Genomic DNA, 26,945 nt, shown 5'->3' with positions numbered 1-26,945 from the left:
TATCCCCCTACATTGGTGATCAATGTAAGGTTCCTTTACATTGATCGATGTTAGTGGGAGAAGTGTCTCTCTTTTCTTTTTTTTTTTTTTTTTTTAAGTATTCACTAATATACAATATTGACTCATATACAGTATTAGGTGGTTTGTAGGAGAAGCATCCCCTATACTGGAGGAGGCCAGTGTACGGATCTCTTACACTGATGGTCAGGCAGAAGATCAGTCTATCACTGTCTACTGACCAATGAATGCCTAAATACCGAACCCTATCTGACAAAGCCTCTTTTACAGTACAATTTACCTCTCATAGCACATGTTTTGGTAACATATGCTTCTCATAGTACTTAGCTCTAACATTTAGCTTTCTTTAACACTTTGTTTTTGTAATGTACATAATGATAGCCTGTATATATATATCTTCTTTATTTTTCAGATATTCCCAAAATAAACAACTTAATGTATTGGTCTATAGCAAGTGAAGTCTTGTCTTTTTTATCTTTGTTGCTAATTAAAGGAGTGCTCTTTACAGTAATGCTGTAGAAGCTCTCTGTAAACTGTTCATTGCATGGTCTTGTATGTATACTCTGTATAGGGTGCCAATGATCTCAGTGACAGCTGTTTAAGCTGGCCACACACAATGATACACATAATGATAATGGCCAACTCTCAGATCGTTACATGAAAACATGAAAAAGTACTCAGCCAATATGAAAACTCAGAACCAGGTGTTTTTCATCTAGCTCATCAGAAATGACCGAACAGAAAACAAATGCACAGCGATGTGTAACGGCCTAAAAGGCAGACCATCTAAAACTGATATTTTAGTTTTAAGTACATACAGTATTAACCGCTTCCCGACCACCCGCCGCATTTTACTGTGGCAGTGTGGCTCTCCTGCGCAAATCGACGTATACCTACGTCGGTTGCGTGCGGGAAGCTAGGGAGCGAGACTGGTGGTTGCCAAAACCTATTAGTTCTACCCTTTTGATAAAATAACCCTATAGGTGGACTGATCTCTTTAAGATTGTAGAATTGAAAAAACAAAAAATTGTGGGGGTGGTCCAGGAGGGAACCCCCCCACAGAAAACCAACTAAGGATACTCAAGCAATAAAGTGGTGAAAAAAAAAGTAAATTTTATTGAGGCACGTGTGCCTATGAAAGTAAAAATAAGACACAATGCAGGGCAATGGAGAAACACACTGCAATGACACTGTTTAAAACCATGAAATAAAAGGTGGCACTACACACATAAGAAAATAGGACTGGAGCATGTCAAATAGCATGAGAATAAACCAATAGATTAGCTGAAATAGTTGATACACCCAAGGGGTGGTATAGGTCTAAGACCAGCTAATAGGTAAGTCACTCAAAATGACCTGACATACCACGCGGCATATGTCGAACAATGAAGTCGGCACAATTGCCGGGTGGTATGTGGTAACCTCTATGGATGCATCCAATAACACAACCTGAAAACGTACTCCAGTGAAAAGTTGACCCGCTGTCACCTCAATAACTCACAGTATTCCTGTGTGGGTATATGCATGAAACAGGAAAGACTGTGGATCAAACAGTCCTCTCAAAGGAGAAATGTAAGGGGGCTGTGGGCTCCAAATGAAAAGGGACAGAGGATTGATCACAGGGAGTTGGCAAATGGATGTGATGGTCAGCTGCTTGAGTCCCGTGAAGCCTCGGATCCGCTGTTACATGTGCCGATAAGGGGAGGATATCCTCATATGGTAAGTTTAAGTGCAGGAAGCAGAGGAAATGTTCCACAAGTATTTGAATAAGTACAGCTTTACCTGCAGATGTTTGGGTGGATATGCGGTCCGACTGGGCTCTAAATGGGATCCATGGAGGGATGAAGCTCCGTCCCAGTCCCGTTGTGCTGTGCAGTCCGGTCCACTGGCTTCTTCCATGCGGCGTTCAACCAGAGTTCTTCAGAGCTCTGAAGAAACCGACTGTCTGTCGGTGAAACGCGTCAGCGTTGGTGTTGTGGCACCCCGCACATTGTGTCCCCCTGTGCAGCATCATCCACATTGCTTGCCATCCCTATGGTCACCGTCAGCGGCTGTTCCCCTTACCAGGCACCCGGCGGATCGTACTAACCGGAAGTGACGTTCCCCACTCACACCAGGAAGCTACTGAATCCCTCATGCCGTGGTAGCCGAGACCCGGGTTGAACGCCGCACGGAAGAAGCCAGTGGACCGGACTGCACAGCACAACGGGACTGGGACGGAGCTTCATCCCTCCATGGATCCCATTTAGAGCCCAGTCGGACCGCATATCCACCCAAACATCTGCAGGTAAAGCTGTACTTATTCAAATACTTGTGGAACATTTCCTCTGCTTCCTGCACTTAAACTTACCATATGAGGATATCCTCCCCTTATCGGCACATGTAACAGCGGATCCGAGGCTTCACGGGACTCAAGCAGCTGACCATCACATCCATTTGCCAACTCCCTGTGATCAATCCTCTGTCCCTTTTCATTTGGAGCCCACAGCCCCCTTACATTTCTCCTTTGAGAGGACTGTTTGATCCACAGTCTTTCCTGTTTCATGCATATACCCACACAGGAATACTGTGAGTTATTGAGGTGACAGGGGGTCAACTTTTCACTGGAGTACGTTTTCAGGTTGTGTTATTGGATGCATCCATAGAGGTTACCACATACCACCCGGCAATTGTGCCGACTTCATCGTTCGACATATGCCGCGTGGTATGTCAGGTCATTTTGAGTGACTTACCTATTAGCTGGTCTTAGACCTATACCACCCCTTGGGTGTATCAACTATTTCAGCTAATCTATTGGTTTATTCTCATGCTATTTGACATGCTCCAGTCCTATTTTCTTATGTGTGTAGTGCCACCTTTTATTTCATGGTTTTAAACAGTGTCATTGCAGTGTGTTTCTCCATTGCCCTGCATTGTGTCTTTTTTTTTTTTAAAACAGTGAGGTTTATTGAAACTTTTGGTACAATACAAAAATAAACCGTGCATTGAAACTGCGATCAGATTCATAACACATTGAGGTACAAAAATACAAGTATACACAGTGATTAACACTTAGAAACAGAACAGACATAGTAAAAATAAGGCAGTAGTCAGTGACTCTCTGTCGGCCCAACACTCAAACAGACAATATTGGTTTAACAGGGGCGGTCAGCATAAAGTAGTTACCCACTGCATTACTGAGCCGTATCAGGGCACTGCACCCATTTGTCCCAAATCTTGTTGAACTTCTGAGGGCACCCCCTATGTTTATATAAAAGTTTATGAAATGGAATGACACTATTAATTTCCTTAATCCACAATCCTAGAGTAGGAGGAGTAGGTCTCATCCACCTCCTGGCTATCAATTTACGTGCTATAAACAAAGTTTCCTGAAGAAATATGACAGTGGATTTGGGCATCTCTCCATCCGGATAGACCCCCAGGAGACACTCCTTAGGGGAGAGTTGTAGAGGAGACCCCATCTTGTCATGCAGAAATGTGACTACTTGTTGCCATAGAGTCTGTAATTGGGGACAGCTCCACAATAGATGAAAGAAGGAAGCATCAGGGTCTCCGCACATAGGACAAGAGGGGACCAAGTCAGGGTGATATTTGGACAGTCTAAGTGGGGTGAGATAAGCCTGGTGTATTATAAAGGTCTGGGTTAGGCGATCCGACAGTTTTGGCGACACTCTGCGGCACGTCTCCAGGGCATCCTCCCATTCCTCATCCTCCATGGCCCCCACACTGCGCTCCCAGCGGGTCTTAAGTGCAAAAGCCAAAGTGGCCGAGGAAGGTGTGTGAAGTTCAGAGTAGAACATGGAAATGAGGTGACTGGGTTCTGTACTTTTAACAATCTCAAGGGTGGTAACCGATTCTATCTCAGGAGGGCCGTCAGGGAATTGAGATCTATAGGCATGGGAGAGCTGTAAGTATCTGTAGTGCATGGGGCCCTGGAGCGCAAACTGGTCTTGCAAGGTCTCGTAAGACCGTAGACCAGTGGTCGTGGAGATATGGCTAAGGAGAAGAATACCCCTCCCGCTCCATACCGACAGGTCAGGGATGGAGAGGAACTCACGCAATGTACTATTATGCCACAGAGGGGTGAATGTGTGGAATGGAGGGCACCGAAGCCTGGACGCTACCACCTCCCAGATCCGACAATAGTGGTATAGAAGAGATCTGGGGCACAGGGGCTCCGGCGAGCCCCTGACGCCCCTAAGGATAACTAGGAGGGGGTCCCCGAGGGGATGAGCCCACCCAGGACAGAGCAGGGTCAAGAAGCGTTCTCTATCCGTTTTATCTATGTGAAAGAACTGGGACAACTGAGCTGCCAGATAGTACAGATTAAAATCCGGCAGGGCCAATCCCCCTAGATTTGTAGGATTCTTGAGTTTGCGCCAGGAGATCTTGTGCCGGTTAGCACCCCAAACAAAGGTCTTGAGGAGTGATTCCATCTGCTTAAACAGCCTGAGTGGCAGGTAAGTAGGAGAGTGCCATACAACATAGAGAATTTTGGGAAGGAGAATCATTTTAATTAAATTGACTCTACCCATCACTCCCAGAGGTAATTTGGACCATACTTGAATTTTAGCCTTAAGCAGAGGGAACAAGGGTTGAACGTTATCCGGGACATAATCTGCAGAGTTAGCTGTCACTTGAATCCCTAAGTATTTAATGCGGGATACACATTGCAAGGCCGGGTTTGCGGGGGCGATCGCCTGCGGGCTCTCGTCAAGCGGGAGAATTTGTGACTTATCCCAGTTTATCTGAAAACCGGAGAATCGTCCGTACCGTTCAATTAAAGAAAGGGCCGTGAGTAGGGATTCTCGAGAGTCTTCCAAATATAACAAAGTGTCATCCGCATACATGCTGATCTTCTCCTCCAGCGGTCCCTTACGTAGGCCACGAATCCCGGGATGTGCTCTAATGGCCATCGCCAGGGGTTCCGCGGCCAGGGCATACAGCAGGGGGGCGAGGGGGCACCCCTGTCGAGTGCCACGGGATAAAGGGAAGGCGGTCGACTGCCAGCCGTTTGCCAGGACCCTAGCTACTGGGGCGCTATATAGAAGTTTGACCCACTTAATAAAATTAGGTCCAAAGCCGTATCGGTCCAGGCAGGTCCATAGAAATGGCCACTCTACCGAGTCGAATGCTTTAGCCGTGTCCAATGAGACCACCACCCTGCCACCCATTCCGTCGTGTTGTGCCTGGAGATTCATGAATAACCGGCGAAGGTTAAATGAGGTGTTCCTCCCAGGCATGAACCCGGCCTGGTCCGAGTGTATGAGTGAAAGGATCACCTTGTTAAGACGGAGGGATAAAATTTTTGCAAGGATTTTAGTGTCTACTGGGAGCAAAGAGATGGGACGGTAAGACTCTGGGGTGTGTACGTCCTTGCCCGGCTTGGGGATGAGGACAATTAGCGCCTCCCGCATAGAAGGGGGTAGGGTTGCATCTTTGAATAGAGATTGAAACAAAGCCAATAATTTAGGAGAAAGGAGTTCCGAATATTGGGAGAAGAATTCAATCGGGAGGCCGTCTAGGCCGGGGGCCTTAGATCTAGGGAACTTGGACACGGCTGCTGCAATCTCCTCCACAGAGATGGGTGCCTCGAGGGTCGCCAACTGGTCGGGTGTCAAAGTGGGAAAGTCAATAGAGTCCAGAAAGTCATGCATGTTAGTGCAGTCAGCGGGGGCCCTAGAGGTGTAAAGTGTACTAAAAAATGATCGGAAACACTGTGTCACCGCAGCAGGATCAGTGATCTCATTACCCAGGTCATCCTTTAAAGTAATAACTACCGGGGGCCTATCCTCACAATGGACTAAATATGCGAGGAGTTTCCCCGCCCGCTCTCCATGTGCAAACAGATTCTGCTTCTGAAAAAACATCTTAGATTTCGCCTTCTCATATTCAAGTTGGGAAAGGACTTTAGAGGTCAATTTATACTGGGATTCATGTGTCGGAGTCGGGTCCGCCATAAAGGCCTGTTCAGCTTCAATTAGATTTGTCGTTGCCCTGGAGATCTCCTCAGCAGCCCGCGCTCTAACAGCTTTGATTTTGGAAATCATAGTGGATCTGGCGAACAGTTTAAATGCCTCCCACACTGCAGCCGGGGAGGCAGTGCCCTCATTATCAGAGAAGAATTGTGTCCAGGTCCCCTCAATGTCGTTCCCATCAGACACCAAGGGGAGCCAGGCGGGATTCAGGCGCCAGGGGGAGGTCTATTGCAGGGCAAGGACAACAGTATCCAATAAGGGCAGTGATCAGACAGAGTCCGTGGGGCGAAGCCTGCCGCCAGTAACCTGGGGAGCAGGGTTCGAGACAGCAATATCAGATCAATGCGTGACATAGAATGGTGTGCAGCCGAGAAACAGGAGTACGCGCGCTGAGCGGGGTATTTGCTGCGCCAAGAGTCGGCCAAACCAAAGCTCTCCAACAATCGGGAGAACCTGGTCGGGGACGACCCCGGCGGCGCCTGGGAGGCGCCACCGGATCTATCCAGACCCGAGTCCATCACATTGTTAAAGTCACCCAGCCAGATCACCGGGGCCCCCGGGCATTGTGCCATAAACGCCAGTCCCTCCATAATAATCACAGCAGAGTAAGGGGGGGGCACATAGAAAGCCATCAGCAGCATCAATTCCCCATAGACTGACGTTTTGAGAAAGACATATCTACCCATTGGGTCGACCTGAGATCCTAGGAGCTGGAAATGTACCGATTTGGCCACCAGAAGCGCCACACCCCTGGAGTGCGAGCTATAAGCAGAGTGCTGCACCCAGCCAACCCAGGGCCGTTTGAGAGACTGTTGTACGCGGCCCTCCAAATGTGTCTCCACCAGAACTATAATATCAGCCCGTACACGGCGTAAAACATTAAAGACAGCCGTCCGTTTAATCTTATCGCGCATACCCCTGACATTCCACGTCAACAATTTCAATGCGGCCATGGCAGGGGTAATACGGAGCGTGGAGCGGAGGCTCCCAGGATCTCAGGCAATAAGGCCACAGAACTAACAAGTCCACGGTCATACACTAGCAGTAATAAACGGCAGCAAAAGAGCAGATAGTTATTACTTGAGGTCAATGTGCATAGAACAGAAACAGTATAGAGATTGTACCAAATATAAACTGTAAACAATGGTAATACCCCAATCCCCCCTCCCTGCCCTGCACCAACCCCAACTTGTGCGGGCATGTTCCCAAACAAGTGCCGCAACCAGAACAGGCCCACATGCGACTGGTAAAGAGCAAGATCAGGAGGCCAGGGACCCCCAGGGTAGTCAGCAAAAATACAGCAAAATACAATTAGGACAAGCAAGGGGGCCCGGGGGCCCAGGTCCAGCAGAAGTCGCAGGGGGCAACAGGGGAGTTGGGCACAAACACACGCCTTAGCGGGTGCAGGGGGGCGAAAACCAACAGGTGTATCGCTGGGTAGCAAAGCCTATGGGCAGGTGGAAATCCATAGGAAGAGAACAGAAAAGTCAGTTCCATCTGTGGAGCTAGGACGCTCCGCCGGTCAAACACAGGAGCAGTAGTGCAGGAAAATGAGGGGGGAGGGGGGGGGGGGAAGGGGGATGTAAAGTCTTGAGTTCCGCAGGATCTACAAAACCCCCCTCCACCTCTGCAGCAGCTTAAGGTATAGGCAATCAGGGAGAAAGTATCATGAAGTCGCCAGGGCAAGGTGGTCAGGCTCTAGCTTCCAGTCCTTCTAACCAGGAGATGGCGGCTTCCGGATCCTCAAAGAAGTGGGCTCGGTCCTCACCCTCCACTCTAAGACGGGCCGGATACAACATAGAGTATTTGATATTCTTGATACGCAGCCTGCGTTTGACCTCCAAAAAGCTCTTGCGGCGCCTCTGGACCTCAGCAGAGAAGTCGGGGAAAATCGCTATTTTGTGATTTCCAAATGGAATGTTCCCCTTAACTCTGGCCAGGCGTAATATGGCATCTCTGTCCCGATAGTTCAGGAATTTAGCGATGAACGTGCGGGGGGGTGCACCCTGAGGGGGGGGGGACGCCCTGAGAGGCGATGTGCACGTTCCACAACAAAAGTGGGTGAAAAGGATTCTCTGCCATATGTCTGAGTGAGCAATTGTTCCAAATAGGATGAGGGGTCTGCACCTTCAGAGCCCTCCGGGAGGCCAATGAACCGCAGGTTACAGCGGCGCAGCCTATTCTCCATGTCATCTTGTTTTTGGAGGATAAGGTGTACTTGTTGCTGCAGCCTGTCTGAGGAGCTTTGCAATGGGGGGAGGGAGTCTTCCACCTCGCTAATCCTGTGTTCAGCCTCACCAACTCTGTCCCTTAGCTTCTGCATATCCTGACGCATCAAAGATATATCTACCTTCACCTCCTCGATTTTAGTTGTCAGCATGGTCTGGCAAGTGGCAATCGCTTCCAAAACCTTGGATGTAGCAGGGCTCTCAGGCTCCTCCACCACAAGCGACGGGCCGGCGCCATCTTGGATCGGGGCCTCCTTCTCCAGCCTCCGGAATGCAGCCAGTTTTGCCACAGCTTCAGAGCCTTTCTTCGGCGGAGACATGCGGAGGTCAGTGCCGCGGGTGTGCGGGAGGTGAAGGGAGGATTATCGTGCCCGGAGGGCTGCAGGATTAGCGGTAAAGGATATCGGTCCGGCGGAGCTCCTCTCACACACGTCCTCTCACATGCTGCGCCAGGCCACGCCCCCCCTGCATTGTGTCTTATTTTTACTTTCATAGGCACACGTGCCTCAATAAAATTTACTTTTTTTTTCACCACTTTATTGCTTGAGTATCCTTAGTTGGTTTTCTGTGGGGGGGTTCCCTCCTGGACCACCCCCACAATTTTTTGTTTTTTCAATTTTATATCCCCACCCAACGGCTACTCAATGCCTCTTTTTAGCCCACAAGTCGTGTCAATATACACAGTACTGTGTGGCTAGGCATATCATCTGCTTCAGCAATTTTGAGGCCCATTACGGATTACCACCAATCCCGTTTATTTATTTTTTTTCTCTTTAAGATTGTAGACTGTGTTATTAGGATTACAAGGGATCCTTTTCATGAGCCAGTTATATGCAAAGAAAGGGCATTTAAACCTTCCTTTCTACCACCTGGTCCATAAATAGACCACTGGTAAAAACATTTCTTAAAGGATGCACTGGGCCTCAAATAATAAGATTGAAACAGAAACTGCTGCACTCAAAACTTCCGTGAATACTGAGGAAATAGTTAAATTTGTGTATCCATATGATACATCTACTTTAAATGGGATGTGTGTGACAATAAATTCACGAAAGATAAACAAATATAAATCACTAAGTTAGTTCAATAAAAAATATTAACACTCCACACTGTCTATTTTATATTTTAATAAATTATTAATATTATTATTCATTGTTACTTTTTTTTTTTTTACATTAATGCACTATGAGCCCTCTTCATTGCATTTACCAACATATGCTATGAGAGACGTGAGCTAGAATTTATCCCCTGAGGTCGGCTGACTACCTACCCTTAGAGGTGATCTTACATACTGTATGCGCATATGTCTTAGTGGGATTATTCCACCTGGTAAGCGGCCTATCTTTTGTTTGGAGCACGGTGGTGATGCACTTGCATTTTAAATATTTTTTGCACAAGAACACTTTTTACCAATTTTGTATGTGGGAAGTTGGAACCACACAACAATTATATGCAAACAGGGCACATAAGTTGTTGGAGCACGGATCATTCTCTATGGACTTTTGGAACACCTGTTTAGTTTAATTGTATACGTTGGGACAGTTTCCAATATTATATATATTCTGGCACATACTTTAGATAATAGCATAGTACACTAACATTTTGTATGTTTGCACTTAGCACTTTAGACACAGTGTGGAGTATTAATATTTTCATTGAACTAGTTTTGTGATTTATATTCATATTTACATCACATTTAAAGTAGAAACAGCCCATATATACTGTAGATCACCTCCATCTTCTGACACTGAGAGACATCCGTTCATGATGCTAAATCACACAAAGTTCATGCTAATATCATTTTGAAGTTGTAAAAAAACTGTGAAAGTAAAAAAAAGAGCCATAGTGCACACTTAGCATGACATAAGTGTCTTTTTTTTTTTCTTAACCTGTGACTTTGCTTGGAGCGTACATTTTATTTCTTAGTGAGCAATCATTATTCTTGACATTTTTTTTTTTTTTAGGCAAAATATTGACTCATATACAGTATTAATGTACAAGAATAAAACTCACAAATTCAATATTATTTGGATGATCAATATACTCTGCAATCTGGGACCACATCATACACATTGAACTTTGGTAGTAGGTTCAGGGATGGGGTACTCTACTCGCGTGTACATATGTGTGATTATGCTATCCCACAATGCAAATGTACCATAGTGGTTTATCCCTGTGTGAACTTTTTTTTTTTTTTTGGGGGGGGGGGGGTGACAAATGGCCCACCACAAACAGAATTTTGTACTAAACCTGTAAGTAAATAAGACAACCAGAACCTTTGCTAAGTAGAAGAGTGGGTTAGATAATACAGATGGAAGTGTCTCCACCCAGGACAAGGCCTCTGTAAACAATAGGGATTCCCTTCCTAGGAAATTATCCAGTAATTTAATCAAAGTAAATAGGAGCAGAGGAACCACTGCAACCAGCATATAACATTAACCATTAGTATAAAGAGGCACATCAGTATGGAAATAATACAGTACACACATCCAATGTACAAACGGGCATTATCAGCAAAGGGACCGACAAGAGTACTGGTGGCTGTGCACATATACCAGGGTAGTTAATAACAGAGATACCTCCAGATGAATGTTGCAGGAACCCAGTGAGGATGATCATGTTGGGTTCACAATGGGATAGGGATAGCTAGGTTATTTACAAATGCATTCAGTAGAAAACAGCAGACCCCTATACCTGCTTTTTTATTTCTCTTTAGTAAATCCGGCCCTATAAGATAAGGCGTGAATAAATAGTCCACTGACTTATTTACAGTTAGAATAAAAAATTGGTACACTGCAGATCATTGTTGAGATTGTCCTATACATGACTTTATTGGAGACATTTGGAATCTATCAATAAACAGTGAAGTGAAAATAAATCTAGAATTTGAAATGCAGACTTTTAAAAGGACTCCCAAAATACTTGTGTTTCTCATCAAACTCCCAAATCCCTGTGTGAATCTGCCCTAACTTACTATGGAAAGATCTGGTAGAGGTATTAAAGATGTTCCAAATTCTGAGCTTCAAACAGTATGCTGCCCTTGTATTTGTAAACCTAACCTATTTCAGGCTTCAAAGAGCCCATTCTTGTAAATAGTGCTGGGAGACAAAAGTGGCAGTTTAGGATTCTAGTAAAAATGTGTTGTTCATTTTTAGTGTGTATATTTTGTCAAAGGTTCACATTTCAGCGAATGGTTATAGTTATTTTTTCAGCACAGGCCCAGACATTTGGTACTTTGGGATTTTGTCTCTTTTGTTTTGGCTTTCATCAGGGATTATCCAAAAGTTTATGTAGGACTTCAGTTGGAAATACAAATTGCTTTTTAATGAGAAATGTTAGAGTATTTAGGATCTGGTAAAGCTGCTAATTTCCGCATTTATTTAAAACTAAATTTGTACTAATATTGCAAACAAGTTGGGGTAGTGTATTTAGTTTCAGTTAGAAATACGTTTGTTTTTTTCATAGTTGTATATATGTTCTTACTGTAATTTTCTGTAAACCTATTGCAAAGTTTTTACCTAAAAGCAGAAAATTGTTTTTGCACCCATCAGGCTGCTTTCGGTGCACTTTTCAACCCTAGTTGCCTCTGTGGTACATTAGAGTATGGATGTTCTTTTCCCATGCAGGACAAAGAAACAGGTTTACTTTAAACCCCTACCCATCAGAACATACTCAAGTTTCCTCTAATCTCCTGCAGCCTAATACAGCTGACTGAAGCAAAGAAAATACCTGGTACCTTCAGGAATGGGTGAGGATGTGACTCACTGCACATAGGGGTGCTGGACTATTCACCAAACATCAGTGCTGTCTCTAGTATGTGTAAGACTTGTAAGCAAACCATACTCTGACTCACATTTTAAACTGGGGAGTCTTAATTGGATCAGGGCTGGATGACTCATCCTGGCAGCTCTCTAGTGCCTCCCCCTGGTCTAGAAGGTTGGAGAATCTTCTAGAACTAGAGATTGAGGGTTAGGAGGAGCTGTCTTGAATATTTACAAGGCCTCAGCCAATCCCCAGTTGTGGGCTGGCAGGGGAGTTCACCTAATAAATAGACATGGGCCATGTCAGCAGGGCAGTCAGGTGGAAGATGGAGATTCAGTGATGAGGAGGCTGTTGCTGGCCTTGGGGGTGCCCCCTAGTCTGTGTGGGGCCTTGAGCCTGGACTTGGGTGCTGAAGGGATTCTGCCAAAACCACAAAGGGAGAAGGTCACCCTGGAAGCACCGGAACAAGAGGGGACTATTCTTGCAGAAGCGCATTTGTGACTTGCTCATCCATGTCTTTATGGACCTTGCTTTGTGCACTGATGTGCAGTCATGTTGAAACAGGAAGGGGCCACCCCACACTGTTCCCACAAAGTTGGGGGAATAAAATTGTCCAAATGTATTGGTATGCTGACGCCTCAAGAGTTCCCTTTACTGGAACTAAGGGGCCAAGCCCGACACCTGAAAGACAACCCCACACCATAATGATTTTGACCAGTACACAAAGCAAGGTCCATAAAGACATGGATGAGCGAGTTTGGGGTGGAGGAATATGACTGACCTGCACAGAGTCCTGACCTCAATCTGATAGAACACCTTTGGCATGAGTTAGAGCGGAGACTGCGAGCCATGCCTTCTTGTCCAACATTGGTGCCTGACCACACAAATTCAGTTCTGGAAGAATGGTCAAACATTCCCATAGACACAATCCTAAACCTTGTGGACATCCCTACCAGAAGAGTTGAAGCTGTTATAGCTGCAAAGGGTGGGCCAACTCAATATTGAATCCTACAGACTAAGACTGGAATGCCATTAAAATTCATGTGCGTGTAAAGGCAGGCTTCCCAATACTTTTGACATTATAGTGGATGTATTTGGTTTAAAAAAGTGTAGCCGGGACTGGACTACTATATTCTGAAAAATAGACTCACCTTCTGTTCTTTTAGATGGTCTTTGCATCCCTCTAGTGTTGGTTTCAGGATTAAATTGTCATATAGCAGAGACTGGGAGAACGGCATTGTGGGGACTGTATTCTTCTGTGAAGTGATTATTATGTGACTGGATTATTCAAGAACTATCTTTCCCACCAAGCTCTAGGACAGTGGAGCATCTTGGGAGAGGCTAAAAAAGTATTGACTAAACAGGCTTTGGGCCTCTTGCTTCCAGGAACCCATCGTGTGCACATCGGTCTGCCATGCAGAGAGCGAGACAGCAGATTGCGGCCTATTGCACACCACCTGATCCATCTGCAGCCCCGGTGTAACGGATGTCCATCGCAGTATTGCAGACATCCTTGCAGTATCCCTGATTGGGTGGAGTTGGCGGAACACCCTGAGATAGCAGAGCGCAACCATCCTGAGGCCACAGAGCGTGGAGGATTGCATCGCTTGTTTTCCCAGGACCCTCGTTGATGGACATCAGGATCTGGTGCTCAGAGGTTCAGACCACATTTGTTACAGTTCTCTTTTTCACTGAATACTGACATTTTGCAACTCAATCGGTTACCAAATCTCTTAGGATTATAATCAGCTATCCTGCATCTCTTGTTATACACAATATATAAGTCATACTGGAAACTGTTATTACATGAGCTCCAACTGCCGGTGAAGACTTTAGCAAGACCTTGCAAGTGGGATATTAATATACTGTTACTCTTAAACAGGAAACACGTTAATGGTATCTAGACTACCCTATCTCTCATTAGGTTAAAGGTGGTATAGGCCGGTTTGGGGTTCCCCTTTAGCCTGAGTGCATAATATTAATACATGAATAATTGAGAGATTGTGTTTATTGATATCATTTGATGTTATAGCAACTCGGTTTCTTGTTATTTTTTTTATGTCAGTTTCGCTGAACTCTAGTGGTTTATTCAGGGTTTAGCTGACTGAGAAGAATTCTACAAGTTATCATCTGAGTAAAAGGTAAAGCTCATTTATATTGTGTAAGTGTATTATTTAAAGGTACATACAATATGTCTGAACCTAGAGTGGTAGGAGGGCTGGACAGTTCACGGGGTCAAAGCAGTAAAGAAGAACATACATTTAACAGCGACCCTCAAGGAGGTAGTGCTACAAAAGGATATTTTCCATTATCCAGAAGACATTTTTATTGTTATTGCCTTCTGACTCAGTGGCATGAAATCTGCCAATGGTGAGACTCGCCCATGGGATTAGTAAGGGGACAGGCATGGTTTCAACGTCTGAGTCAGCTTCAGCTATCTGAGGAGAATTTCCCATCCTTGGTGTAAAAGAAACCCTCTTACCACTCTCTCTGTCTCTACATAGCGTACATGCTGACGAGCAAATATTCTTGCCACTTACGTGACAGATGCTGCTCCTGTTTTCCTTTTTCAGCACCAATCATTTTGATTCTATTGCCCTTATGTGTGCTTCTTATGAAAACATGGAACTGGCAGCTCCAGCCAGGTCTCCTCCAGAGGAAACAAGTCCTTCCAGTGAGAAGGATTTGCATATATGCGTAAAAAAACTTTCATTCTGACATTTATGAAAAGAGGCACAAACACTAATGTGAGGACATGTTCTCTAGTGTATTCAGCTCTATTGCAAAATATTAGCCTCCTGAAATACATAAATAACTGTCATTCTGACATACATAATAAATAAGTTCACATATGAAATAAATTAGATGTTATGAAATATGTAAATACGTTTCTTTCTCTTTTCTCCTGGTGATTGGCATTTCTCTTCTCTTCGGCTGAGGCTGGGTTTCCCAGATAATGCAAAAGTAACTAAAAAGTAATTTGTTTACAATAAAACATTCTATTAAACTTTAGTATCATCTCTAGGTCATCTCTTCATACCAGTTCACATTGGTGAGATGCGGGAACCCTGCGAATCCACTGCGGGTTCCCGCATCCCACCCGACTTGCAGGCAGTTCGCACTGTCATATGTGAACTGCTGGGAGTGTCAATACAAAGTTAGCGACACCCCCAGATTAGTTCACATATCGCAGTGCGAACTGATAGTTCAGACAGGAATCAGATCGCATGAGTGTGAACACCCATGCGATCCGATTCTGGTGCAGACCAAAAAAAGGGTCCTGCGCGACTTTGGTCCAAATGCGATGCAAATTCAGCCATGCATTACATTACATTACATCGTATGTAATTTGCATAGCAGTGCAAAGTCGGTGTCGCACCGATTCGGACGGTGACATTGCCGGGAATTGGTTCCGATTTGACATGTCAAATCGCATGTCAAATCAGACCAACGTTCGGTTCACACTGGTGCAACAGGCGCTGTGACTTTGAGAGCACATGTCGCATCATAAGTTCCCATTAAGTGCAATGGGAGCAAAATGAGTTGGTTCCTGCACTACTTTTGGTCTGACTTCGGCACGACTTGTATTGACATTTGTTAAAGAAGTTGTTTTCAAGTCATGCCAAAGTTGTGCAGGGATGTCAGCTTCCAAGTCACGGCAGTGTGAACTGGGCATCCGGCTAGGTTTACACCTCTGCGCTTTTTCCATTTACATGTTTTCCTATGGGACACGTTCACATCAAAGCGTTTTTCAGCCACTGTATTTTTGGAAATGGTCAGGGACTTTTTTCCTGCAGCATATTGCATTTTGCATGTAATAGACTTTTAATAGACCCGCACGAAAAAACGCAAGTGTTGTGTTTTTGATGCATTTTGTGATGCTTTTTGCTTTTTTTTCTCCTTAACAAACTGTGAATAGTCGTTAAGGAGCAGATGGCCACTGCATCCTTAACGACCGTTGATTCATCAGCTGTCAGCAGGGTTCCCTGCTGACAGCTGAATGTAAAAAAAACAGAATTGCCGAAAAAGAAAAAATAACAACAAAATAAAAAATGTGCCCCCCCCCCCCATTCATACCAGGTCCTTCATAGTTATGAGTGGCCGCACAATTTTTTTGAACAATTTTAGAGTGAGTCTGTCCCAAGCCCATTCTCATTAACATACAATGGAAGAAGCCCAGGACCTAATCCTTTAACCCTTTGTTGGAATGGACAGTGTTCGAATCTAGTTACAATTAGTAATGAAGATCTGCCTGCACAGTACAGACAGGATTAATTTTAGCCAAGGTGCTTGGCTAATAACAAATAAGGAAAGTTAGGATGCTGTAATGCAGGGGCCCTATTTGTTTCCCTGAAGATCTGTGCTAAACTAGGAACACTGTCTGCCCCAACCAGTAGAGGTAACTAACAATTGAGAGAAATGTCAGAAACTCTGTGGAAGGTGGAAATGCATGGTGGGAGATGTGGTTCAGAAGGGAATGATTGCTGTGGAAGTCAATGGACTACAATGCCTGGGGAAAGACTGTCCAAAGGAGGGGAGGGAAGCTGTGTTTTCCTGGGCTGCATAGCAGTGAACTTCCTTTTGCTGTGAGGAGACCAGGGTGCTCACAGCTCTGTTCCTGAATGTGCACTAACCTACTGCAAGCCTGTGGCCTGATACAGAAACCAGAGCGCTGATAACCTAGGTGCTGAGGACCAGAGTTGTTTAAGGCAAATCCAGAATTGAGCTGACATCTGTTTAGCGGGACCAAAGTTGCTGTACCACTGAGACTGTTGAGAGGGCATTGCTGCTATTGATCTATTACTGCTAACAAAGTACATAGGGACTGGCCTTCTGACTAGCAGAATTGTTTACAGCATGCAGATGCTATTGGGATTGCATTTATGTGCCCCACCGTAAAGACTGGGCCCCAACAATAGCCAATTGAAGAACTAGCTCACCAAATAGCTGCTTCACTTTGCCTATTGCCCATAGTATGAGGTATTTCTTAAGGGAGCCTTATCTTTTATCATAGCCATTCATAGATGTGCACTCTAAAGCAGTTAAAGCATACTGGTTACAGAAATGTCATTGTGGTATTGATCACCATTGCTGTTACTGTTTAATAATGCTACTGCTCATTGCTGATTTTGTTGGTTGCTAGGTTCACTTTATTCTAGTGGCACAGAGCTATATTCTAAGCTGCTATAACATAGTGATTACATGGTCTAGGGATTTGTGATTGAAATTATTCTCTATATGCTCATTTATGCCTTCATGAGTATTTAATTCAACCAGTGACATTATACTGAGTTTCTTAACCACTAACCAATCTGCCATTTGTTTTCTGATACTGAAATGTAGTTATGTGCAGGATGTTTATATTTTTGTTTCCAATAGAATTTGGGAAACATTTGTTTAACCAGGTGTATCAGCGGGGCTGAGGTTATTCACAGAGTCGAGCCAAAAGAACAAAGAACCCAAAACCCAAAGCTCCTGTGGGTGTAGCGCTATACATATAGGCAAGGGTTACCCTTTACATGACTGCGCTATACCCGAATGACTGCTACAGCGCAGTCACACAATTCCTGGAGGGCGTCTATTAACGTCCCCCGATGATCATGCTTCCTGACCACCCCCTGCGGCATGAATTGGATCGCTCTGTGCTCAGCGTGAAGAGCCAATCACATCAGCTCTTTACCATGTGACCAGCTGTGTCCAGTCAAAGCTGATTACAGTATAAACTGGTTTTGCTGGTTATCGGCAGTCCTCTCCTCACGCTGACAGCATGTGAGGAGAGCTGGTAACCGGCCAGTGTGAAAGGGGACATCTATACTGATAATCATCCTTATAATATCCTGATTATCAGTGCAGCCCCAACAGTGCCCATCAGTGCTGCCAATCAGTGCCTATCAGTGCTCATTAGGGCCACCTATCAGTGCTGCCTATCAGTGCCCATCATTGCCACTTGTCAGTGCCCATGAGTGCTGCATATAAGTGCCAATCAGTACTGCATATCAGTGCAGCCTCATTAGTGCCCATCAGTGCTGCCTCATCAGTGCCCATCTGTGCATCCTCATCAGTGCACATCAGTGAAGGAGAAAAATTACTTATTTACAATATGTTATAACAGAAACTAAGAAAAAAAAATTTTTTTTTTGGCATAATTTTCTGTATTTTTTTGTTTGTTTAGCAAAAAACAAAAACACAGTGACGATTAAATACCACCAAAAGAAAGCTCTGACAGCACTGGAAGCTAAAAATTGACATGGGCAGGAAGGAGGTGAAAGTGCCCAGTAGGCAGATAGTTAATTGTGGGTCCCCCTTGGTTTTTAGACACTTCACTTTTTCATTATTTTCTCTGGGTTGGCCCTACCTTCTGCCTACTTTAAGTCTGAGAGGAATCTTTTTTGAAATGTTGGTAGTGTGATGAGATGAAAGGTTTTTCCTCTCTGTAAGATGGTGCCCACAGCGCTTTGGGGGAAGTCAGGGATGGAGCAGTGGAGACATCCAGCCTATTGGAAATATAAGCAGCATGCTGTGAACAGTGCGTAGCACCACAGCATCCCACCTGTTAATTGTGGAACTGTTACACAGCACCTATCCTGGAGAAATATGTGAAGTGTGAAGTGTTAAGTTACCGCTCATTATTACCAAGTGTTTTGGAATGTTCTATGTGAACTTACCCTGAAGATGTTACTGTTCTATGTGATGTAACTGCCTGCAATGTTACCCTAAAGAAATGCCAAATTGATCTCTGTAATTTATTACGAAAAGTTCAGTAAAGTTTAAGCAAAGCAATACCTGGTCTCATTATAGTCTTAGTGGAAAAAAGGACAAAAATACAGAAGGTGAAGAGTTAAATTCAGTTGAAGAGAAGGGTTGAGTTAAACCGTAAAGTGCTTATAGTTGGTAGTGGTAATGGTGACAGCGAGAGAAACCCCTTCAGGTATCAAGCGTCAGATGACCCAAGTCCCTGTGTAACATGGGCCCTGGATGTTTAGATAGATTCCCAGAGTCTTAACCTGGACTATGAATACTATCCAGGCCAGTGTAAGGAGATGCTCCAGGCATTGAGGGATTAAAAGACTGGAACCAGAAGGATGAGAGAGAGGAGTGTGGCCTTTGGCCTGCATCTGTGCACATGGAAGGAAGGCAAACTTGGCGAGAGAACCAATCAGATGCTTGAAGCTCTGTCTTCTAAGGAGGATGCTCAGTTGCATGAGCTGGTCATGTGTATAGAAGAGAGCAACCATACCCAAAGCTGCCCAGCCTCTTCCCAAAGAGTTTTCCTTGCTAGTGGGTCTAGAATAGAGCATCTGAAAAAGGTAAGCTGCAAATTTTATGCTATGTGAATGGGGGACATGTAAAAGATATAAAGTAGGTGTTATCCCATATTGGCTGTAAAATTAGAAATACACCAGGGTACTCTCTCAAACTTGTAATTTAATTTGCATATTTCTCATCTTGGCATCCAAGTTATATTCACTGCACACTTTTTTTTTTTTTGTCTTTTTTGCTTTTTTTGTTCGTTTTTTTTTTGCATTTGTTAATGTAATTTAAAATGTGAATTAGAAAATGTAAACTAAAAGTTAACTCTTGAATTTAACATCCATACAGTAAATTAATTTGAACCATATAAATAAATTTGTATTGAACTTACAAAAAATGAATAAATAAAAGTGTCGAACCCACCACTATGTTTGTTCCTTACTGTCCAATCACGGGCTGGGGACAGGGGGGGGGGGGGGTGACCAGGCTTTTTTTCTTTATTGCAGCAGAGAAAGGGCTGTGTAAAGATTAGGAATGGCTGGACAGAAATACAAATCCTATTTGAAGGTAGAACAGCTATCATATAAAGAGCATGTAGTTCAATGGTATAGAGAGTTACATGCCTGGAGATTAGCTACTGATTGCATTAGCATGATAGCTCCATTACTGTTAAATAAAGCGAATGGCTTTGTCATTACTAAGGATTAGAGTGTTTCATTGTTCTTTGTATCATATTTGGCTTATTGAATTAGCCTATTTACTTCTCACTTGATAATCTGTTTTATTAGCTGAAGAATCCTAAGTCTATGTAAAGACATATGAGCAAGCCATTTCCAGTTTTCACAAGGGAGAACTTACCATGTGCCATAACACAGTCCATTAACTGACACAGTTTCTTCCGACAAATGTAAATACTATAATTCCGCTGGTGGGATTTTATTTCTACAACTATTTACCAAAGCCATAACTTTTGAATGGTCTGCTGCAGCTTTGCAGTAAATATAAACATCATTATTGGTAGACTTACAGCTGTAGTACTATTACTATATGTTGCACCAATCACGTAGGATCCAAACAAATAAACCTAAAAATTAACTATATACAGATGTGAGGTCTCCAAACGAGCAATTCTTACTAAATCTGATGTATTTTACCTTGCTATAATTTATTCTAGGTAAATCGGGTATGTTTACATGATAGATTATGGATGACGCATCGCAAAAGAAAAAAAAACAAAAGTCCAATAATTATATTGACATCATCTTTAAAAACAAATGTATCTGTCTTATTAGGAAAAGGAATTAGCTGGAGTTTGAAAAACACATATTTCATAAATGAAAAACGTTATCCAGAGTTTCTTTACGGATATAGCAAAGGTAAGGACAAAACTCACATTACTATCATGTAAAACAGCTATTTGAAATATGTATATTCGCATGTAAAGTTTTATTTATACAAAAGTTAAAGAGTCTGTGCACTCATTTAAATTTTGGTGGATGCTAGGGATTTTAACCATCTATTGCCTGTTTATATTTCTAAGGGACTCTGGTAGTATTGCATCTATGCTTGCATTCCCAAGCGCATTTACCTTCTGGAGAAAAAACAGAGCGCCTCTAAGTATAGCAGTTTTATTAATAGGCTAAAAAAAAACATAAGTGGTTAGACTCACTAGATGAAAGTGAGGTGGAAGCTTGTAATGTCCGGTGATGCGTCAGAGGATGGAAGAAAGTCCCAGGGACCTGGAAGGTGGAGGGGTCCGTGCCGGTCGGATGGACGGGTGGATGCTGTGTGAGGAATCCTCCATCTTCCATCTTCCGGGTGCCGACGAACGGCTGGGATGCCAGGAACCATGCTGGAACGCAGCGCACGCTGCGTGACGTCACACGAACAGGGGTGAATCACACGACGCGTTTCAGAGCTCGCGCACGGCTCTACGTGAACCTGCGCGCTCTTTTTTCAAGTGTAAAGTGAGGGTTACCTTGAGCCTGTTAGGATTATTAGACATATTGGGAATTGAATAAAGCCTGACAAAGGGTTTTAACGGATCAGGAAAGCTTGCATCCTTAATAACTTGAGTTAGCCAAAGAAAAGTTTATTTTAAAACACAACCTTTCTGCATTATTTAGTATCAAACAGAGTACAAGACTTCTCTATTTCTCCTTGACACTGTTCATTAATTGTAAAATCTAGGGTAATAAAACTCTGAGAATAATTGATGAAAAAGGATCTTGATGCCCATTATAGTTGTTCTGCTCTAAGAAGCTACAGATCACCAACACATACTATTATACTATAATAATAGTATGTGTTGCTGATCTGTAGCTTCTTAGAGCAGAACATAAAGAGTAACTCCACTTTGGTTGAGAAAAAAACATTTCCAACTGGTCGATCAATGTACATTGTAGTGATGTTAACAAACTTTGCTACAGATTCCTACCTTTTGTTATTCCAAAGAAATATTTGTTTGCTAGTCCGTGTTCATGTGCAAAGTTAATGTGAATGGGAATGACTTTTGACAGACCAACACACATTTTGGTGCCTCAAATATTTGACTGTTACACTTACCCCTAACTCAGGTGGTCAGACACTATAGCTAGCTACTGTGTTCTTCACCTATAGCAGCCCCCTTTCCCATAAGGCAAGCAGGTCTACCAGTACTTGGTTGCCCCCAGGACTTATGTACAATGCTGTAGTGCCTATCCATTACACTGGGGCAGGTGCAAACTGATCAAAGCAAACACGCACTTGCAGTTGGCAGACAGGCAGAGTGATTTAATAACAGTCAGGGTACAAGGCAGACAAGGTTCAGAATAGTCAGGGTCAAATTCGCTGTCAAAAGGCAGGCAGAGTTCAAAGAGTAGTTGGTATCGTCATTGAGGGAATCCAATCTAGTAGAGCAGATCAGACAAGCAGGGAGCTTGGAGCATGAGTAACAAACACATCATCACAGGCATGAGACTGCAGGCTTGGCTGGCTTACATTAGGTTTGATCTCCACCCACAGACTGGCCACATCAATCATCTTGCAGGTGGGCAGACAGACAAGGAGAATGCCGCAGCCAAAACCAGGATGCTGGAATGAGCAGCAGGAGCGCTGCACATTTCTTATATTACCCCCCACCCCCATGCTGAATAACAGGTGACATGTCACTGGAGTTAAGCTGGGTTGGAGCACAAACTAGGTGTAGAGTGGTGTGGAGAAAAGGTGGATGGCCCTACCTGGCCAAATGAGGCAGTCTATCCAAATGATGGATGGAACTTCTCAGACGGATTTGAGCAGATGAAGACCCAGCAGAACTAGAGGACAAGTTAGTTTGGATGTGCGCCCAAGGGTGTTTAGGGACAGGCAAAGGTAAGGGTTATCCAGAGAGCTTGACTTTTGAGGACTTAGAGCGAGCACAGGTTTTGCAAGCTATTACATAGGAACAGGAGTCCTTTTGGAGAGGCCACCAAAGCCCACGAGAAATCAAAGAAAACGTTTTTGTAATTCTTGGGTGCCCAGTTGTCTTAGCATCATGTGCTTCTAAGAGCACTTTAAGCCTAAGGTGGAGGGGAACAAACAGCTTTCCAGGGGGTAGACTGGGCAGAGCACTAGACTGAGCTTTTAAGATTGAATCCAAAAGGTCAGGGGAAAGGGCCCCCATCATTTGTGCAGGAAGTAAGAAATTGTGAAAGTTCAGCTTCTACGAGGAAAAGATTCAAACTGTGACAACTTGTCAGAGTCTTCTGCTACCACAGACTCATATAATGGCAAATAGTTAGCAGTTTTATTGCAGTTCTGGAGGCAAGTCTGGGACCAGAAGCCTGTAGCGTGTAGCCCAATCTATGTGCTGGTTATGAATTTTAAGCCAAGGATAACCTAAGATAAGGGGATAAGCATGAGATGTTATGGAGTAGAAGCTGATTGTCTCCCTATGAAATTCCCCAGTGGTCAAAGTACTAGGTACATTGCATAAGGTGACAAGGCCCATGGACAAAGGAGAGTTATCAACAGCTAAGACTGCAAAGGATTTGTGCACATTAGTCAAAGAAATCTGTAGATTGTTTGCTGGGTCCCTATAAATGAAATAGCTACTGGCGCCAGAATCTATGAAAGCAGAGAAGTTATGAGAAAATGTGGTAGAACTAAGTTGCGCAGGAACACATTGTTTTTTTCGGGGGGGAACCTGGCACCGTATAGTCTAAAGAAGCGGGCCCCATCCTCACTAGACTCTTGGCATTTCCAGCTTATTGGGGCAGCTGGCGACAAAGTGGCCTTGGACACCACAGTATAAGCAGAGTCCCTGGGATCGTCTTCTAGGCTTTTCCCCAGAGACTAAATAAGTAACGCCAATATGCATGGGCTCTTCCTCCTGGAGAGGTTGAGAGGACTCGGGAAGGTCTGATGAAGAAGAAGTGGGCAGTGTACTAGGGTGCAAAGAAACAAATACTTCTGTATGCCTTTCTGTAAACACCTGTCTATACGGATGGCAACTTGCATGGCTTCATTCAATGACTTTAGTTCAGGGTAGCCTACTAAGGAAACCTTGCTGGAGTCTGATAAGCCTAACCTGAACTGGCTTCTTAGAGCTGGGTTATTCCACCCTGAGTCAGGTCCCCAGTGGTGGAAATCAGAATAGTATTGTTCAGCAGCAGTTTACCCTGACATAGTGACCTAAGTTTAGTTTCTGCTAAGTGGAGTTAGGATCGTCATAGAAAAAACTCAGGGCCTTGAAAAAGGCTTCAACTAACCCTAGGGTTGGGTCATCTGCTGGGAGACTTAAAGCCCAAGACTGGGAGTCCACCTGGACCATGTAATAATCAGGTCAATCTGCTGTTCTTCAGGACCAGAAGAGCATGGCCTAAGCTAAGGTATAGCATGCGACTATTTTTAAGGCTGGAAAACGTATAGGGGTCAGAAAATCAGCACGATCTTTCCAAAAACTGTTTATAAAATAAAATAAATTGGCCGCAATTTCTAAATAAGCACCCCAAATAACCAATCTAAACAAGTCTAACAAGTCTAAAAAGAAAAAAAAAAAAAAGATTTTGGCAGGTTCTGAATCCCTTTAGATGTGATTAACCCTATGAGAGAATCTCACCAAAACTACTATTTTTGTTGCAGAGGATGCAATGATGCCCAAATTCTGATTAATATCTTAGTACCAACTTCTGATCCAATCACACAAGCAGGAAACAACATTTCTCAGGGGTGTTCTATACACCATCTTTGTACAGAATACCTCCAGGTTGCCATATTGCCTTTTATTTTACAGAAAATGATAGCACTGCAGATTGAAAAGGCAAAGTAATTTTTAATCTATATGTAGCACGACCCCCTCGAGTGCTGCTGGTTAATAGAACATCCTCTGCACTCCCTGAACCCTGAGGAACATCCGACATCTCTAGGCACTACAGGTTCAGTCATTTTATGTGAAATTGTATAAAGATACTCTCAACACTCAGATACCAGTGTAACTGTTCACTGGAATTAAGTAAGTGAAACAGGCACAGAAATAGGAAACCATAAATCTGTAATCAATAAAAGGTATGGTGTCAATCTCCCAAATCCCACTAATATATGCAAAACCCGGAAGACGGACACCAGCAAATGTCAAACACAGAGTAATATAAGTATACAATTATATTAAGTGAGAGTGACTGCAATGTATTATGGCTATAACCACTATAATGTGACTCAGATATAGTACCCTCAACTATAACCTGTTTCTTCTTATTCAGCTAAACAATCAGTCAAAAACAACTGGCAGGAACACTCCAGAACCAGGGACCCCCTTTAAGGATTAAAGAAAGTGTAGTCACTATGCTAGCAAGGCCTTTCACTTCTTCGCCGGCAGTTGGAGCTCTTTATCACTCTTCAAGTGATATTTGTAATCCAAATGTGCAGATGTTAATGGGATCCTAACTGCTGTCAATGTATTCTGTGTGTAATTATATATACTTGCGATTTAACAAAGATCACCAGGCAATTTACTGCAACGTCAGTGTCCATGAGTGATCCTCTTGTCTTCCTGCAGGACTGCTCCTTTTGATGCTGCGTGAAGACAAACCTTTTTGGGAAAGAGCCAGGCAAATACTGTTAAGTATTTCCTCTCTGAAGGAGTCAGACTGACTCACATTGGCGACAGGGCGTAACTTTCCCTTGTTCTTCTGATACAGCACTCCACCCAGCCCATCCCCCAGCCCATCCCGACTGGCATCAACATGCAATTCATAAGGCTTTGTCGGGTCGGTATAAGCCAACACAGGGGCTTTAGTGAGGCTTTCCTTCAACTTCCAAAAGGCTTGTTCACATCTGGGGCTCCACTGGGCCTGAATGTATTCTTTTGATCGCCTAGGCCCCTTTGGAGGCATTTCCTTGACTCTAAACTGTGACTCCAATTCATTCATCTCCTTCTGCAGCAACTCATTCAAGGGTTTTGCTATTTGAGAAACGTTTCTAACAAATCTTCTATAATAAGAACAGAATCCCAGAAAAGACCATAGCTCGTGACTGTTCTAGGCCTTGGCCAAGTAGTGACAGCTTCACGCTTCTTAGGATCAGTGGCTACTCCTTTAGCAGACACCACATGCCCCAAATAGGTGACGGATGTTTGGTAGAACTGACACTTCTCCAAAGACAGCTTCAGGCCCTCTTCATACAGCCTCTGAAAAACCTTCTCAAAACGGGCTTCATGCTCTTCTAACATTCTCCCAAACATAATGATGTAGTCCAAATACAAAGGACTTCAATTAGATTCATGTCACCCACAGTGTTCTTCATTAGACGTTGAAAAGTAGCTGTGGCTCCCGCCAATCCTTGAGGCATCTGGTCAAACTCGGAGAAACCCAGTGGACTAATGAAAGCAGTCTTTTCTCTGTCATCGGGGTGCATGGGTATTTGATAATAGCCACTTTTCAGGTCCAGCATACTGAACCACTTGGCTCCGGACAAACATTGCAGGGCAAGTCTGATAATCAATACACATTGGGATAGTCCCATTCTTCTTTCGGACCATCACTATAGGAGAAGCATATGGGCTACGGGTCTCTCAGATGACGCCAGATTTCTTCAGCTCAGCAAAGCCAACTTATCTCTGAGATCTTCCAGATCACTTAACACCTGTGACTTCGGCCATCCTCTACAGTCATAATGGTCTCTCCGCACTCTAGGCCACACTCTCAGGCCTACTGTCCCGGTCAGTCTCCCTCCGCAGCTCTCCTTCGCTCAACCACACTCCGCGAGTCCCCGAAGCAAGAGAGCGCACATCCAGCCCCGACCCCGCCCCCAGTTTATACCCTCTCCCATGATCCTCCGCGGATTCCTCAAAGCTCCCTGGGAGTTTGGTTCAGTCAATCATCCAACGAATGGTCTTTTTTCAAACTATGTCCCCCATAATCCAGTTCAGCACTCCTAGGGAGAAACCGATCCTCCTTATGGAACTCTTATAAGAGCTTCCTGACATGGCCCAAACTCCAATCCAATATAATGACACAGTAATTCTAGCATGGCTACATATATATTACAATATGGCTTGTGTCACAATTGAATATGCTATATATTTTTTTATTTGCAATATTTTTTTCCCCATGACACTTGGGTTACCCTTTAACTCAGTCACTAAATCTCATGTAAGCTTTAATATGTTAAAGTCATTTTAAAGGCTTTTTTTTTTTTTTTTATAATTTTAAGTTTGCATTTTCATTAAAAGAATGTATGGTGACCCTTC

This window comes from Pelophylax lessonae (genome assembly GCF_965119305.1).
Source record: "Pelophylax lessonae genome assembly, chromosome: 2".
Classification (NCBI taxonomy): domain Eukaryota; kingdom Metazoa; phylum Chordata; class Amphibia; order Anura; family Ranidae; genus Pelophylax; species Pelophylax lessonae.
This window is presented reverse-complemented; position numbering follows the sequence as displayed.